Source organism: Zea mays, chromosome 2, assembly GCF_902167145.1.
Source record: "Zea mays cultivar B73 chromosome 2, Zm-B73-REFERENCE-NAM-5.0, whole genome shotgun sequence".
Classification (NCBI taxonomy): domain Eukaryota; kingdom Viridiplantae; phylum Streptophyta; class Magnoliopsida; order Poales; family Poaceae; genus Zea; species Zea mays.
Window position 1 is genome coordinate 94,878,573 of NC_050097.1, and position 16,758 is coordinate 94,895,330.

General features: G+C 43.7%; 1 long non-coding RNA gene across 1 annotated transcript; it reads left to right on the plus strand.

Moving 5' to 3' along the window:
- The first annotated feature begins 258 nt into the window (after positions 1-258).
- On the plus strand, positions 259-1,457 carry LOC109944525 (uncharacterized). Its single transcript, XR_002267593.1, has 3 exons — positions 259-396; positions 483-646; positions 1,073-1,457. It is a non-coding gene; the product is annotated as an uncharacterized lncRNA (long non-coding RNA).
- Positions 1,458-16,758: the final 15,301 nt, after the last annotated feature.

A 16,758-nucleotide genomic window follows, 5' to 3' on the forward strand; every position in this document is an offset into this window, starting at 1 on the left:
GGACTAACTATGAATTATTATCTAATAGTGATCCAAATAAGTGGTCATAATCATCATGTGACAACTCAGTCGTCAATGACTCCCTGCAGGGCCGGTACGAATGTCTGCTCAAGTTTGGCATCCAATTTGACCTCACGCGCTGCAGAGATGTTTCCCAGTAAATATGGGAGCCACACCAGACAGTGACCTCACGCGCTTGATGATGCCATATATATTGTTGTACTCGCTGCTTTACTATTACCACAAGTACACGCCATTTTAACCCTCCTTTGTTTATCTCGCTGTTCCCTGAGCTGAAGCTCCCCTGGAACAACAATATGAAGCACGAAAGGGTCGAGGGAGATGCTGATGATACCAATACCATGCCGTCGATGTAAAGTGTTACAGCACAAAAAGGTAATATTAATCGCAAAGATTTCTACTGAATTGAAGCATATGTCTACTAGAGCAGGATTTTGATATATATTTGACTGGACATGCAGGGATCAGATCGAAGCAAAGAAGATGCATGAGGAAGAGGTTCATATTGCAGTCGGCAAGAACTCAAGAAAGGAGAAGCTTAACATACTATGGTCTGTTGCCAATTTTCCAAGGGCCGCTATAGTTCTTGTGCACGTTCACTGGCCCTCCAAGTGGATGCCGTTCAGTAAGTCCTTCATATAAACTAACTTCTTCAGATAAATATTTCTATTTCCACTATATACGCCTGGGATTCGTACTATATCGTCTGGAATTTAATGAATATACGCTACCGAGTATACGAAGGATAAGAAAATTAAATAGATTTGTTACAACGAGATTTTTTGATGTTATAGAGGAATCCTAGATCTCCATGAAGTTTTATATATACGCTATCGAGTACACTCTGGAATGGCTGCGTTATTTGTTACGCTAGGTGATAATTATCTACCATAGAATGGTTTTATAGAACTTTAGTGATTGTTTAAGTTATTACTGATTTTGTTAAGTCATTTAGAGTGCTCGAGATAACATACCAGCTGCTAATTGTTGTTGTCATCAAAGACATTATACATAACTAATTTTGCCCGATATATAATATCTAAAACTGCAGTGGGTGGAAGACTGTTATACAAATTCGCGGATGAAATGGAGAAAGAGAAGCATAGAAACACAGAAATGGCAGCAATGGTCAATATGTTATCTAAGTACAAAAGTCTATGCGGTACAAGAAAGGTAAGGCTAGATTAGCCTTATATCCATATTGCAGGGATTCTCGAGTTTATTTTTTAAAAAAATGTCTACCAAATTTTTTTATAAATTTCATAAAAGACGTCGTTTCTTAAAGTATCTCCAAGAGCTCCTTAAGACATGTACTTATATAAAAAATAGGACAATATAAACCACCGCCTGACAGTTTTATATTTCCCTTTATATTTCCCTTTTTCCATCAAACACACGTATTGTCCTGGTTTTCAATACCTTGAGAGGATTGAAATCAAGTATACAACAACTTCGTCTTTTGTTATACATTAAAACCATCGCCCTCAAGCAGCTACACCGAAGGTGTATTACCTTGAGGACGAAGCTTCTTGTCTCTTAATTTTGTTGCCTTGTTTTCGATTCCATGTAGCAATTGAAAACAAGTGACCATCATATGTCTAGTGTGACCTCGGTGGGGACCCTAAAATGACATACAATGTTTTGCCAGAAGAATTTCTACGGTGTCTTAGATGTTATGGTAGAGACTACCCTCGCCTCAATCCATTTTGTGAAGTACTCCACAGCGAGGAAGGTGTATTTAAGGTTGCCTTGTACTATGGGGAGTGAGCCAACGATGTCCAAACCCCATCGCTAGAGAGGCCACGTGTGTGCGATCAGCTTGGTCAACTATGACGGGGCACGACTTCATGGTGAGAATTTCTGGTAGGCGTTGCTTGATTGTACTACATGGTTGGCTGTTATGATGACAGTTGGCTAGTAGAAACCCTAACGCGTGACTTTTGCTACAAGGGCCTTAGGGCCTGAATGGTAGCCGCAGACTCTCTTGTGGACCTCGATGAGTTCTCTACCCTCAATTTGTATCACGTACTTGAGGAGAGGCTAGCAGATTCCTTTCTTGTATAGTTGGCCCTCTATTATTGTGAACCCACAAAATTGATATTTTAGCCTTGGGGCTTCGGATTTGTTTGTGTGGTGGTAATGACCTTGTAGGTATAGTATTATTGTGGCCCTCTAGTCTTCGGTTGTGATGAGACTGATTATTCTTGGGCCGTCATCTAATTGCTTGACCATGAGCGCTTCTATTTTTTGATAGAACACGTCATAAGGCAAACGGTTGCCTCTAGCTGTACCATTTGCTAATGCATCTACCTCTTCATTTTTGCCCCTATCAATGTGTTCAAGCATGAAACCGTGATACCGCTTCTCTAGACTTTGCAATACCGATAAATATTGGAAAAGAACTTGTTCACGAGCTTTACTATACATGTCTTGACACCGAGGGCCCTGATCTTGCAAAGTCCTAGGATTTTGGCTTTGTACTCCATTATGTTATTTGTGCACTTGTCTGTTTCTAGAGCAAAACTCAAACTGGCAGCATACTTGTACTTGGCTCTGAATGGGGTGGCGATTATTGCTGCAACCCTTGCCCCTACATGACACCATGTGCCATTGAAATGGATAGTCCATACTACTTCTGTTGGTTGTTGTGAAGGTGTTAAGGGCCATGTCCAATCTACAATGAAGTCTTCGAGGACTTGGAACTTTATTGTGCTTCTGGACTCGAAGGTGATGTTATATCTGATAGTTCCGTTGACTGCTTGCCTATCCTTGTGGAGGCCTTTAGGTTGTTGAATAGGTCGCCCAGACTTCGATCTATTAGAACTCTTATTTTATGGGATTCAAAATAGTGACGTAGCTTGCGGGATGCCATAATGATTGCATATGCTATTTTCTCCATTTCTATCATCTTGGACATAGATTTAGTGAGGACCTCAAGGACGAAGTAGCTAGAGTGGATATTGTTGTAGTTTTTCATGTTTGATTTTCTCCTGAACAAGGGCTGCACTGACTTCTCATGCAATGTTGTGACGTACAACAAGAGTGTTGAGGATGAGTCTAGGCTGACTAGCGTGTTGAGCTTTGATAGGTACGTGCTTAGTGATTCAAAGGCAGCTACTTGTTCAGTTCCCTAGACAAAGTCCTTTGACCCTCTTCGAGTTTGAAGGAAGGGAAGGCTTGACTCTGTAGACCACAAAATGAATCTGTTTAATGTCGCTAATCTGCCTATTAGCCTCTACACATCTCTTATTCATTGTGGTGGTTGCATTTCAGTTATTGGTTTTATTTTGTCTAGGTAGGCTTCATTTTCTTTGTGGAACACAAGGTAGACATAGGTGAACACATTGCGGCCAATTGGCTTTTCCAGTATTTCTTTTGTGAGCCTGGAAAAATTGGAGTCTACGTTCTTGAGGCCTTTAGGCATACGTATGAAGCAGTATGTGGCGAAGGGGGTGATAAAGCTATTCTTGGCCTTATCCTCTCTCTCATATATCTGGTGATACCATGAAAAACAATCGAGAAGCGACATGACTTCACAACTTGCAACAGAGTCAACAATCTTATCTATCCTTGGCAGGGGGAACTCATCCTTAGGACAAACTTTATTTAGGCTTGTGTAATCTATGCACATCCTTCACCTACCATTCTTCTTTTTAACCACGACAACACTAGCAAGCCATGTCGAATAATAGAATGGCTTGATGAATTGTGCCTTGAGGAGCCAATGGACTTCGGCCTTTGCAGCCTCGGTCTTTTTATCTAACATTTTATGGAGCTTTTTTTGTTTTTCGGCAAAATTGAAGGGTCTATGCTCAAAATGTGCTCGATGATGGCACGACTGACGCCTACGAGGTCTAAAGCCAACCATGCAAAGACGTCTTTATTCCAGTTTAGACAAGATAACATCTTATCTTCCTCTGCCTATTGAGGTCCTTACTGATTAGTACCGTTTGATTCGGTACTAAAGGGTCCAAGGTGACTTTTTAGCCTCCTTATTGCTCTAGATCGAAGCCTTTATTGCTTTTGTTTTTGCCAGGTGAGGGCGACTAGGGCCTTCTCCCTCCGCGGAGAGGCAATATACATTACACTGCCTAGGGACGAAGTCCCTTTCTATGTTCCAAGTTGTTTCTGATCTCCATAGACTATTATTACTCCCTGAGGACTTGGACTTTTCATGCAGAGGTATAATCTGTGACTTTGAACCCCTTCCCATGAAGGCATTGTTAGGGTAGACCATTTCTACTATGTCGAAGGTTATATGTTGTCTTTGCATTGGAGGTTGTGCCAAATGAGAAGGGCAACTCGACCTTACCAAGAGGAACAGCACCCTTCCCTCCAAAACCATACACGAATTTGTCAATTAGCTAGTTGTAACAGGTTGTGGTTTATGCCTATACGATCGATGGCATGAAGAAAGATGATGTCAGCTTGTCTCTCGTCATCGATAAGCAACTTGTGTAATCCCATCCTGCCACATTGTTGTTTATGACTGAAAGCACCTAGAGAGGGGGTGAATAGGTGATCCTGTAAAATTCAACACTAATAACCACAAAACTTTGTTATGTAAGTTAGAACGGCTAAGTAGCTTGAAATGAGTTCTTGTGAACACAGATAATCAAGGTAAAGCACACAAGAGACACACGATTTTTATCCCGTGGTTCGGCCAAGTAACACTTGCCTACTTCCACGTTGTGGCATCCCAATGGACGAGGGTTGAACTCAACCCCTTTCAATTGATCCGATGATCAACTTGAATACCACGATTTTTCCTTTCTTTGTCATTCTCCCGTTTGCGAGGAATCTCCACAACTTGGAGCCTCTTGCCCTTACAATGAAGATCACAAAAGATGTACGGAAGTAAGGGAGGGGAGAGCAACACACACAAGACTCAAAACACAGCACAATCACACACACAAGTCACAACTTGAGCTCAAAACACAACTATCGGAGTTCACAACTCAAATGGAGCTCAAGTCACTATCTCAAAGAATCAAATGCGCGAAGTTGGAGTCTTGGAGGCTTAGAATGTTTCTTGAATGCTTGGGTGCCTACTCCATGCACCTAGGGGTCCCGTTTATAGCCCCAAGGCAGCTAGGAGCCGTTGGAGGCCAACAAGGAAGGCCAAAGTTGACTTCTTACGGGTGGTGCACCGGACAGTCCGGTGCACCACCAGACAGCCACTGTTCATGTCCGGTGTGCGATCTCCTTCCTATTCTGGCGCACACAACCATTGCAGATTTGTGGCAGTTGGCGCACCGGACACTGTCCGGTGCCCCCTGCCGACCGTTGGCGCGGGCCACGTGTTGCCCGCGGATTGCGTGGCCGACCGTTGCGCTGGCGACCATTGGCTCACCAGACAGTCTGGTGAATTATAGTCGTACGCCACCAAATTCTCCCGAGAGTGGCCTGTTCACCGGAGTCCAGCCTGGCGCACCGGACACTGTCCGGTGCACCACCGGACAGTCCGGTGTGCCAGACTGAGCAGAGATTCGGCTGCACCGAGCCAAGTCTTTTGGTTTCTTTTCTTTTCTCTGTTTCTAGCACTTAGACAAAATATGTTAGTACTCAAAACAATGTACTAAGTCTAGAAACGTACCTTGTTACATGATTTGCATCTTTTGCTTGTTTGGCCCATAATATTTCACTCACTATGTGTTGGACACTTAATCACCAAAACGTTATAGAAATGGCCCAAGGGCACATTTCCCTTTCAATCTCCCCCTTTTTGGTGATTTATGCCAACACATCAAAAAGCAATGCAAAACATGCAACATCGATTCAAATTGAAGACCAAATTGTTTTTTACTCTAATTTGGCATATTTGGATCATTCCTTGCTACCACTTGGTTTGTTTTTGCAAATCAAATTCATTTTCCTATCTCTAAGTCAAACTCACTTGTTTGGGCACAAGGAGAGATATTCTAATGGAAAAATTGATAAAGTGCCAAAAACTCCCCCTTTTCCCATAATCATAAAATTTCCCCACAAGAGACCAAATTTTGCAATAGGAGTATTTTGACAAATCAAAAGTTCTAACTTTATTATTTTCAAAAATTCTCAAGTGGTAGCTGATCTATTTGCTTTGGCCTTAATTTCTCCCCCTTTGGCATCAAGCACCAAAACGGGATCATTTTCGGCCCTTTAACCCCATTGCCTCACCAGAAATGTCAATTAAGAGAAAAAGGCAATAAGAGCATAAGAATGAACTTGGAGGTGAGTACACTAATACCGGAGTGCAGTGGAAGTCTTTGTATGGTCCAAGTTCACCTTTCCCTTTCAATCCACCTTTGAGACTATATCAAGTACACTTAAACACAAAGGTTAGTCTCAAAGGGCCAAGTTGTAGCACTTCTCCCCCTAAATATGTGCATCATTCACACATGGACTTGTGAGGTCCGGGGATCCCTTGCACAACTTGAGCACCAAAACTAAACAACAAATTGCATAAATGTAACATGATCAAAGGCATAAAACACATGTATGCTATAAATCAATCCAAGTTACGCAAATCTAAGACATTTAGCTCACTACGCAGCCTGCAAAAGGTTTTCTCATCTAATGGCTTGGTAAAGATATCGGCTAGCTGGTTCTCGATGCTAATATGGAACACCTCGATATCTCCCTTTTGCTGGTGGTCTCTCAAAAAGTGATGCCGAATGTCTATGTGCTTAGTGCGGCTGTGTTCAATAGGATTATCCGCCATGCGGATTGCACTCTCATTGTCACATAGGAGTGGGACTTTGCTCAGATTGTAGCCAAAGTCCCGGAGGGTTTGCCTCATCTAAAGTAGTTGCGCGCAACACTGTCCTACGGCAACATACTCAGCCTCAGCGGTGGATAGGGCAACGGAGGTTTGTTTCTTTGAACTCCAAGACATCAGGGACCTTCCTAGAAATTGGCACGTCCCTGATGTACTCTTCCTATCAACCTTGCATCCAGCATAATCGGAGTCTGAGTATCCAATCAAGTCAAAGGTAGACCCCTTTGGATACCAGATCCCGAAGCAAGGCGTAGCAACTAAATATCTAAGAATCCGCTTAACGGCCACAAGGTGACACTCCATTGGGTTGGATTGAAATCTAGCACACGTGCATACGCTAAGCATAATATCCGGTCTACTAGCACATAAATAAAGTAATGACCCTATCATAGACCGGTATGCCTTTTGATCAACGGACTTACCTCCTTTGTTGAGGTCGACATGTCCGTCGGTTCCCATAGGTGTCTTCGCGGGCTTGGCGTCCTTCATCCCAAACCGCTTGAGTATACTTCGTTTGGGAGATGAAGGTGCCGTCCTTGAGTTGCTTTACTTGGAACCCAAGGAAGTAGTTCAACTCGCCCATCATTGACATCTCAAATTTCTAAGTCATCACCTTGCTAAACTCCTCACAAGACTTTTGATTAGTAGAACCAAATATTATGTCATCGACATAAATTTGGCACACAAAAAGGTCACCATCACAAGTCTTAGTGAAAAGAGTGGGATCGGTTTCCCAACCTTGAAAGAATTAGCAATTAAGAAATCTCTAAGACATTCATACCATGCTCCTGGGGCTTGCTTAAGTCCATAGAGCACCTTAGAGAGCTTACACACATGGTCGGGGTACCTGTCATCCTCAAAGCCAGGGGGTTGTTCCATGTACACCTCCTCCTTTATTGGCCCATTGAGGAAAGCGCTCTTCACATCCATTTGAAACAACCTGAAAGAGTGGTGAGCGACATAGGCTAATAATATTCTAATAGACTCTAGCCTAGCCACAGAAGCAAAAGTCTCCTCGAAATCCAAACCTGCGATTTGGGCATAACCTTTTGCCACAAGTCGAGCCTTATTTCTTGTCACCACCCCGTGCTCGTCTTGCTTGTTGCGGAACACCCACTTGGTTCCCACAATGTTTTGCTTTGGACGTGGCACCAGGCTCCAAACTTCATTCCTCTTGAAGTTGTTGAGCTCTTCCTGCATGGCCAACACCCAGTCCGGATCTTGCAAGGCCTCTTCTACCCTGAAAGGCTCAATAGAAGAGACAAACGAGTAATGCTCACAAAAATTAGCTAATCTTGAGTGAGTAGTTACTCCCTTGCTTATGTCACCCAGAATCTGATCGACGAGGTGATTGCTTTGAATTGTCGCTCGGACGTGAGTTGGAGGAGCCAGTGGTGCTTCTTCCTCCATAACTTGTTCTTCTTGTGCTCCCCCTTGATCACATGCCTCTTCTTGATGAACCTGTTCATCATCTTGAGTTGGGGGATGCACCATCATTGAGGAAGAAGGTTGATCTTGCTCTTGTTGTTCCTGTGGTCACACATCTCCAATTGCCATGGTGCGTATTGCGGCCGTTGGAACATCATCTTCATCTATATCATCAACTTGCTCTCTTGGAGAGCCGTTAGTCTCATCAAATACAACGTCGCTAGAGACTTCAACCAAACCCGATGATTTGTTGAAGACTCTATACGCCTTTGTATTTGAGTCATACCCTAGTAAAAACCCTTCTACAACTTTGGGAGCAAACTTGGAATGTCTACCTTTCTTCACCAAAATGTAGCATTTGCTCCCAAATACCAGAAAGTAAGATACATTGGGTTTGTTACCGGTTAGGAGTTTGTAGGAGGTCTTCTTGAGGAGACGATGTAGATAGAGCCAGTTTATGGCATGGCAAGCTGTGTTCATAGCTTCCGACCAAAACCGCTCGGGCGTCTTGAACTCTCCAAGCATCGTCCTCGCCATGTCGATAAGCGTCATGTTCTTCCTCTTTACCACACCATTTTGTTGTGGTGTGTAGGGAGCGGAGAACTCATGCTTGACACCTTCCTCCTCAAGATACTCCTCGACTTGTAAGTTCTTGAACTCGGACCCGTTGTCCCTCCTTATCTTTTTCACCTTGAGCTCAAATTCGTTTTGAGCCCTCCTTAGAAAGCGCTTTAGGGTCCCTTGGGTTTCTGATTTATCCTGCAAAAAGAATACCCAAGTGAAGCGGGAAAAGTCATCTACATTTACAAGACCATACTTACTTCCCCCGATGCTAAGGTAGGCGATGGGTCCGAAGAGGTCCATGTGAAGAAGCTCCAGAGGTCTTGATGTTGTCATCACATTCTTGCTGTGATGAGTGCTTCCCACCTATTTCCCTGCCTGACAAGCTGCACAAGGTCTATCTTTTTCGAAGCAGACATTGGTTAGTCCTAACACATGTTCTCCCTTTAGAAGTTTATGAAGGTTCTTCATCCCAACATGTGCTAGACGGCGATGCCACAGCCAGCCCATGCTAGTCTTAGTTATTAAGCATGCATCTAGATCGGCCTCCTCTTTTGAAAAATCAACTAAGTAGAGTTTGTCGTCTAATGCACCCTTAAAAGCTAATGAACCATCACTCCTTTTAAAGACAGAAACATCAACATTTGTAAACAAACAATTGTAGCCCATGTGGCACAATTGACTTACAGACAGGAGATTATATCCTAATCACTCTACTAAGAATACATTTAAAATAGAGTGCTCGCTTGTGATGGCTATCTTTCCCAAACCTTTAACCTTGCCTTAGTTCCCATCTCCAAAAACAATCGTATCCTGGGAATCCTTGTTCTTGACATAGGAGGTGAACATCTTCTCCCCCGTCATGTGGTTTGTGCATCCGCTGTCGATAATCCAGCTTGAGCCCCCGGATGCATAAACCTGCAAGGCAATTTAAACTTGGGTTTTAGGTACCCAACTCTTGTTGGGTCCTACAAGGTTAGTCACAATAGCCTTTGGAACCCAAATGCAAGTTTTGTCTCCCTTGCATTTAGATCCCAATTTCCTAGCCACTACTTTTGCATTCTTACACAAAAGTGCAAATGAAGTATTGCAAGCATGGTAAATAGTAGAAGGTTCATTACATACTCTCCTAGGCACATGATGCACAACATTACTTTTCCTAGGCCTACCATGCACAAAAGTAGAGCTAGAGGCAAACATAGCATGTGAATCACGATCATAACTCTCATGAGCATTCCTAGAATATTTTCGATCATTATAAATGAAAGCATGATTCCTTTGAGTACTACTAGCCATAGGAGCCTTCCATTTCTCCTTGTTGAGAACGGGAGCCTTTTGGCTTGTTAAGTTCTTGGTTTCCTTTTGAAAACCAAGTCCATCCTTAATAGAGGGGTGTCTACCCACGGTGTAGTCATCCATAGAAAATTTTAATTGATCAAAATTAATTTTGCAAGTCTTAAGTTGAGCATTAAGACTTGCCACCTCATCATTTAATTTGGTAATAGACATAAGGTGTTCATCACAAGCATCAACATCAAAATCCTTACATCTATTACAAATACTAACATGTTCTACACATGAACTAGATTTGTTTGCTTCTTCTAGCTTAGAATTTAAATCATCATTAATACTCTTTAAACTAGACACAGTTTCATGGCAAGCAGATAATTCAGAAGATAGCATTTCATTTCTCTTAATTTCTAGAGCAAGAGATTTTTGAACACTAATAAACTTATCATGCTCTTCATACAAAATATCCTCTTGCTTTTCTAAAAGTCTATCCTTTTCATTTAAAGCATCAATTAGTTCATTAATCTTCTCTACTTTAGCTCTATCTAATCCTTTAAATAAGCTAGAGTAATCTACTTCATCATCACTAGAATCATCATCGCTAGAAGTAGTGTATTTGGGGGTATCACGAACACTTACCTTCTTTTCCTTGGCCATGAGGCAAGTGTGTCGTTCGTTGGTGAAGAGCGAAGATTTGTTGAAGGCCGAGGCTGCCAGTCCTTCATCGTCGGAGTCGGATGAAGAGCAGTCTGAATCCCACTCTTTGCCAAGATGAGCCTCGCCTTTTGCCTTCCTATAGCTTTTCTTTTTCTCCTTCTTCCCATGTCTTTCTTCCCCCCTGGTCATTTTCATTATCGGGACATTGAGCAATAAAATGACCTGTCTTACCACATTTGAAGCAGGAGCGCTTTCCCTTTGTCTTATTCTTGTTGGGGTACTCCTTGCGTCCTTTTAGTGCGGTCTTGAAGCACTTGATGGTAAGCGCCATCTCCTCTTCGTTGAGGCCAGCGGCCTCCACTTGTGCCACCTTGCTTGGTAGCGTCTCCCGGCTGTTGGTTGCCTTGAGAGCAACAGTTTGAGGCTCGTGGACAAGGAGTGGACCGTTTAGAGCGTCGTCCACATATCGGGCCTCCTTCACCATCATGCGCCCGCTCACAAACTTCCCAAGAATCTCCTCGAGCGTCATCTTGGTGTACCTAGGATTCTCACGAATAAGGTTAACAAGATGGGGGTTAATTACCGTGAATGACCTTAGCATAAGTCGGACGACGTCGTGGTCCGTCCATCTTGTGCTTCCATAGCTCCTATTCTTGTTGACCAGGGTCTTGAGCCTGTTGTATGTTTGAGTTGGCTCCTCTCCCCTGATCATGGCAAACCTCCCCAGCTCGCCTTCCACCAGTTCCATCTTGGTGATCATAGTGGCATCATTTCCCTCATGTGATATCTTGAGGGTATCCCAAATTTGCTTGGCGTTGTCCTAGCCGCTCACCTTGTTGTATTCATCCCTGCATAAGGATGCTAGCAAAACCGTAGTAGCTTGTGCATTCTTATGAATTTGCTCATTAATAAACACAGGGTTATCGGTACTGTCAAAATGCATTCCATTGTCAACTATCTCCCAAATACTAGGATGGAGAGAAAATAAGTGACTACGCATTTTGTGACTCCAAAAAGAGTAGTCTTCTCTATCAAAGTGTGGAGGTTTACCAAGTGGAATTGAAAGCAAATGAGCATTGGAATTGAATGGAATGCGGGAATAATCAAAGGAATAGTTTTGATTAACCGGTTTCTTCTTAGATGAGTCCTCGTCATCGTCGTCTCTTGGTGAAGAAGAGGAGGCGTCGCTATCGTAGTAAATGATCTTCTTGATCCGCCTCTTCTTCTTCCCATCCCTCTTCTTGTGACTCGATCCTGAGTCATTGGGCTTGTCGTCCCTTGGCTCGTTGAAGAGGGACTCCTTCTCCTTGTCGTTGACCACCATCCCCTTTCCCTTAGGATCCATCTCTTCAGGCGATTAGTCCCTTACGTGAAGAGAACGGCTCTGATACCAATTGAGAGCACCTAGAGGGGGGGTGAATAGGTGATCCTGTAAAATTCAACACTAATAACCACAAAACTTTGTTATGCAAGTTAGAACGGCTAAGTAGCTTGAAATGAGTTCTTGTGAACACAGATAATCAAGGTAAAGCACACAAGAGACACGCGATTTTTATCTCGTGGTTCGAACAAGTAACACTTGCCTACTTCCACGTTGTGGCGTCCCAATGGACGAGGGTTGCACTCAACCCCTTTCAAGTGATCCGATGATCAACTTGAATACAATGGTTTTTCCTTTCTTTGTCTTTCTCCCGCTTGCAAGGAATCTCCATAACTTGGAGTCTCTCGCCCTTACAATGAAGATCACAAAAGATGTACGAAAGTAAGGGAGGGGAGAGCAACACACACAAGACTCAAAACATAGCACAATCACGCACACAAGTCACAACTTGAGCTCAAAACACAACTCTCGGAGTTCACAACTCAAATGGAGCTCAAGTCACTATCTCAAAGAATCAAATGCGCGAAGTTGGAGTCTTGGAGGCTTAGAACATTTCTTGAATGCTTGGGTGCCTCCTCCATGCGCCTAGGGGTCCCTTTTATAGCCCCAAGGCAGCTAGGAGCCATTGGAGGCCAACAAGGAAGGCCAAAGTTGCCTTTTGTCGGGTGGTGCACCGGACAGTCCGGTGCACCACCGGACAACCACTGTTCATGGCGCAGACGACCGTTGCCGATTTGTGGCAGTTGGCGCACCAGACACTGTCCGGTGCACACCGAACAGTCCGGTGCCCCCTGCCGACCGTTGGCGCGGGCCACGCGTCGCACGCGGATTGCGCCGCCGACCGTTGCACTGGCGACCGTTGGGATCTAAATGCAAGGGAGACAAAACTAGGAAATTGTGACTAACCTTGTAGGACCCAACAAGACATTGGTTAGGAGCCAGAATTTTTGTCTCCCTTCGATAATGATCTAAATTGTAACATCTTCTCCCCCAATTTTCTATTTTTGTCTCCCAATTTCCTATTTCCGTTGGGATCTAAATGCAAGTTTTGGCACCCTTCGATAATGATCTTTTTCTATTTTTTATTTTCAAATTCTGGCTTACTAAAGTTCAAAATCTTTTAGGTTTGCGTAGGTCTCAAGCTTCCTGAAATGGAGTTCCCTCGATCAGGCAAACTTCTCGAACAATTGGTACAATGCTTGGAGGGTTGATGGGGGGTCTCTTGTACAATGGCTATAGAGTTGACCGGCGCGGAGTCTGCTAATTATGTAGTGGATTGCAAACTTGTCTTCGACTGATGGTAGCCCTGATTTCAACAGGAGAAATCTTTTATAGTAGTTCCGAAGGCTCTCTTTCTCCAACTGTCTAAAGAGGGACAACTTAGCGAGTGCATCCGTTTTGGCATGCAGCCTTGGAAATTCAGCAAACATTTGTCGCGAAGGATCTTCTAGGAGTCAATTGAGAGCGGAGATAGTCTTGAGTACCATGTAAGACCAGACCTCAAGGGCAATGATGAATGACTTGGCCATGGTGTGATCTCCCCCTCTAAGGATGCGATGACAACCTGATAACTCATTATGTAATGAGATGGTTTTGTACTGCTATTTAACTTGGGATAGGTGTCTGCCCTATAATTGTGTGGCCATGGTGTGGCATGGAGTTGCGTAGAGAGGGGACTTCGCTCATCAAGAAAGTTGATACCTTGGAAAGCAGCTAGCATTTGGACTGGCCCGAAGGACTAATTAGCATTTTGATGGTAAGTTGTTCAAGTTGGCTACTAATCGGAGGTCTTCATGGTCCAAGTCTTCAATTTCTTGTTGCAGTGCCCTTGATTTTTCCTCTTCCTGGATCAGTTATCTGATTTTGTCCTGCATGCTAGTTCCATGCCTCTTGGTTGTGAGGATTTCACTTTGCTTCTAGAGATGGGTGTTTCATGCGGAGGCTAAATATCAATAGTTGGTCCTCTGCATTAATACCAGTGTCTTCATTGTCTTGCTGAATGTCGTCTTCTTTGTGTGTTGGGAGCTATTGGTGGGGGCTTGAGGGGTGCAAACCTGGGTGGGGCAGGGGATATCATGCTTCTTGTTAGGTTTGGCCACACTTTGGCCTACTAATAGTGACTCTTCAAGTTTGGGGGCCTTGATGTGAGCTCTCGAAGCTGCAAGTGTGGATACTGCCTTCTAGGGTGGGTGGGTCTTCATTCTGAGGTAGTTGACTGTATCCTGCCTCTGACCCGTTCGTGGTGCTGGTATTGGTTGCGTGAGATGGGATGTCATCAACAAGGTGACTTTGCCTTTTTTGGCGGTGAGGGCTGCCTTCGTGGTCGCATCCTGAAGGGAGGAGTTGGCCTAACGGTTGCTTTATTAGGAGCCATCGAGGGTTGGTATTTGAGCTCGACACGGTGGATGCCATCCATGGGAATTAAAATAGTGGGCCCAAGCACTCAGGAGCAGTGTGATAGGTGGCAAGCTAGTAGCATGACAAAACGGATGGCTAGGAGAACAAATGTCATGTCAAGCGTGTCCCGTCTAGCTAAAGGATGGGGGTATTTATAGGGAAACCAAGGGTGGGTTGCCTAAGTATATCAATGCCCCTGGTTACCTACTATATTCCCTAAATATGTTGTACAATGGGGTAATTACAGACGACATGCCTTCTACCCTAGTTGCGCTAGATTTTCTACCCTGCAAACGGTCGATGGATGGGTCCTCTTTGCAATACCTTTGAGTGGGCCCATTTTGGCTTGTTTGTAGACATTGCTCCAATGTCCCCACTATCGCTGATTAGGGGGTGAGGTCAACACGTCCCACACATAGAAGACTTTCGTGAGGTCTTTGCTTGGGGGCCCTTTGCTGGATGACACCTTCGCAACCCTTGCCTAGACAAAGCAAGGGTTGGCAGGGCCTTCGCTGTGTGACGGTCCTCATCCTCTGACACCGTACGGGGAGTAGAGTCTTCGATCTCCCGGGGCAACACGAGGGCTTAGCCCCCATGTGTGCCTTCACTTCTTCCCTAGCTCCTTGCTTTGCATTGGACACTTCAACAATTGATTAGCAAACAAAGGGTCATCGAGGGCTAGTTTCGTATTCGCTCCAACATCGTAATTATTTGATTACTAAGTAATTTTTAGGAGCTTTTTGATATAATGCAATTCACCCTTCGAATTTCTTATGAATAAACTCACCACGTGGGTCACCCCATGTGGTAATAACAATGATAGTCGTGTGCCATGTAAGGGATCATAAGGGAAAATAAGTTCTAATGGTGATCTGTGTTAACATCGTTATGTTCTCACTAGAATAGATCTTTGTTCTCACTAGGATAGATCTTTGTTCAGCTTGAGATTCAGTAGTAGACAATAGTAGATCTTCACCTTTATGTCAAACACCTTGGTGGTGAACAAATTTCGTTATTGCTGCAATATCGACAACACAGTCTATGTGGAGAGAGACTTGTCTACATTGCCAATTTGAGAACCACCCTCATGAACCTCAAGCAAGTACACCATGCAACAAATTGTGTCTACTATTGAATCTCATGTGGAAATAGACTTTTGCACCATGTATAAGCAAGTCCATTGCACTCTAGACCAAATCTGCTAACCAATCAGATGTAATATCATCTTTTGCATGAAGAACATGCTTATTTAGATACAAATCTGATATGACAACTGACTTCAATCACAATCAACTATCTACATACAAGAACTCCACCACATCAAGGAAAGACAACATGAATCCATATCAAAACTAGAAACCCATGTCTTGACATGAAATGACTCAGACAATGATGAAGACTCAATGCCACTAGCTGTATCCAAATACGGATCATCATCACTAGGCAATTGGCTAGATGTCAAAACACTTTGGAACAAAATGGTTAGCCCATCGTAGGATATCACTCAGACAACAACCTTCATGGGGGACATTCTACTCCATCACTTTTGGTCCCTCAAGGGAGGTATTTATGGTAGGTATCTTAGAGGGTCATGCGTAAAATAACCCTATCAATGAGGATTTGAAAGTCGCCTAGAGGGGGTGAATAGGGCGAATCTGAAATTTATAAACTTAAGCACAACTACAAGTCGGGTTAGCGTTAGGAATATGAACGAGTCCGAGAGAGAGGGCGAAAAACAAATCGTGAGCGAGTAAAGAGTGAGACACGATGATTTGTTTTATCGAGGTTCGGTTCTTGCAAACCTACTCCCCGTTGAGGTGGTCACAAAGACCAGGTCTCTTTCAACCCTTTCCCTCTCTCAAACGGTCACTTAGACCGAGTGAGCTTCTCTTCTCAATCAAACGGAACGCAAAGTTCCCGCAAGGACCACCACACAATTGGTGTCTCTTGCCTTGGTTACAATTGAGTTTGATCACAAGAAGAATGAGAAAGAAAAGAGGCAATCCAAGCGCAAGAGCTCAAATGAACACAAATGTCGCTCTCTCTAGTCACTATTTGATTTGGAGTGATTCCGGACTTAGGAGAGGATTTGATCTCTTTGGTTGTGTCTAGAATTGAATGTTATAGCTCTTGTAATGTGTTGAAGGTGGAAAACTTGGATGCAATTGAATGTGGTGTGGTTGGCGTATTTATAGCCCCAACCACCAAAAAGTGGTCGTTGGAAGGCTGCTGTCGCATGGCGCACCGAACAGTCTGGTGCGCC